This window comes from Eulemur rufifrons, chromosome 7, assembly GCF_041146395.1.
Source record: "Eulemur rufifrons isolate Redbay chromosome 7, OSU_ERuf_1, whole genome shotgun sequence".
Taxonomy (NCBI): domain Eukaryota; kingdom Metazoa; phylum Chordata; class Mammalia; order Primates; family Lemuridae; genus Eulemur; species Eulemur rufifrons.
In genome coordinates, this window is record NC_090989.1 from 27774925 (window position 1) to 27777248 (window position 2324).

The window sequence follows — 2324 nt, forward strand, 5'->3', positions numbered from 1 at the left end:
ACATCAGTCTCTAAAAGGAAAAAGAATATCGCCAAGATCTTAGATTAGGCAAACATTTCTTAATGGCCCAGAATCAGTAACCACAAAGGAAAAAATTGATAAATTAGACTATTTTAAGTATATCTGCTCTTCAAGCAACACTATTTAGAGAATGAAAATGAACCTACAGATTAGAAGAATATATTTTGCAAGTCCATAAGAAAAAGATAGAAAATCCAAGTAGGAAAATGAGTAGACCTCTGGCAAAGAGGATGCCAAAATGACCAATAAACATATGATAAGCTCTCCAACTTTGTTAGTCATTAGAGAAATGCAAGTTAAAATCACAATTTGATACTACTGCATGCCCATCAAAATGGCTAAAGTGAAAAACAGAAAATATCAAATATTAGTGAACATGTAGAGCAGCTAAACTGTCATATGTTGCTGGAAGAATATATATTAGTGCAATTATTTTGGAAAATAATTTTCAGTAACTAAATTTGAACATATGTATATCTTATGACTCAACAATTTCAATTCTAGTTATATGTTCAAGAGAACTGTATAGATATGTTTACCAAAAGATAAATCAAAAATATTCATAGCAGCACTACTCATAATAGCCCCAATCTGGAAACTACCCAAATATTTACCAATTGTAGAACTAATAAGTACATTATAATACAATCATATAATGGAATCCTATGCAGCAATAAGAATGAGCAAACTACAACTATAACCGCGGTATGGATATATTGAAATAAACATGGAACCAAATGAAAGAAACCAGATACATACTATATGATTACATTGTATAACATTTACACACAGACAAAACTTACCTATAGTGTTAGAGGTCTGGATAGTGCTTACCACTTGAGGGAGGAAATGACTGGAAGAGGGGACAAGAACGTTGGTCCTGGGATGCTGGTAATTTTCCATTTCTTCATCTGAGTTTTGGTTACATGAGTGTGTCACACTTGTAAAAATTAATTGAGCTTACATTTGTTTTGTATTATTTTTTGAACATAAGCTATTGTTTAATAAAAATAAGACTATATTTTGAAATATAATCCAATTTTATTTAAAAATAAAATTAGATAAAACAACTACACTTGTTTAGTGTTATCAGTTTCAGTTTTTACACAATCTTTGTGAAATCTGTTTCCTCAGACTGTGCAAAAGGAAGGGACAATAATAAAGAGCTAGGAACTGGTGACAAATGCTCCTTGCTCTCTAAGCAACTGCTGTGGTTTAGGAATCATATTTCATGCTTCTTCTCCTTTAATTGAACTGATTCAAGTATAGTCTATTTTGTCTGATATTAGTAAAGCCACTTCAGGGCTTTTTTGGTTAATTTTTGCATGGTATATCCTTTTCCATTCTTTTATTTTTAATCTATTTGTTCTTTGAATACAAAGTACGTCTCTCGTAGACAGCAGATAGCTAGATCATTTTTTTATCCATCTCCTAATCTCTACCTTTTGATTGTAGTGTTTAATCACTCTATGTTTAATGTAATTACTGATGAGGTAGGATTTATGTCTGACATTTTGGTAGTGGTTTTCTGTGTCTTATGTCTTCTTACTCCTCTATCCCTACATTACTGCCTTCTTTTGTGTTAAATATTTTCTAGTGTAGCATTTAAATTCCTTTGGCATTTATTTTATTATAGTTTTGATTCACTCTCATGATTTCCCTGTGGATTACAAATAACACTTAATTTATAGCAATCTAGTTCATATTCATGTTATCTGAATTTCAGTGATATAAGAAACTTTGCTCCTATATAGCTCTGTTCTCTCACTTTCCTTTGCTGTATTACTGTCTTGCAAATGACAACTTTATACCTTATAAGCCCATCAGCTGAGTTTCATAATTATAGCTTTGCATAATTGTCTTTTAAATCAAATAGAAGAAAAAAAAAGAGTTAAAAACACAAAGTATATGCTGCCTTTTTATTTACTTATCTAACCTTTACCAGTGCTTTTTTATTTCTTCATGTGAATTCAAGTTACTATCTAAAGTCCTTTTATTTCAGCCAGAAGGACTCTTGCTAGTATTTCTTGTAGCAATAGTGATAAATTATCTCAATGTTTATCTTCATTTCTTATATATATTGGAATAATGGTTTTACTGGATGTAGACTTCTTTGTTGACTATCTTTTTCTTTAAGCGCTTTGAATATGTTGTCCCACTGTCTTCTGGCCTCCATGATTTCTGATAAGAATTTAGCTGTTAATCTGAATGCATATCTCTTATAGATAAAGAGTTATTTCTGTCTTGATGCTTTCAAGAATCTTTTGTCTTTCAACTGTTTGATCTATCTAACAGTTTGATTA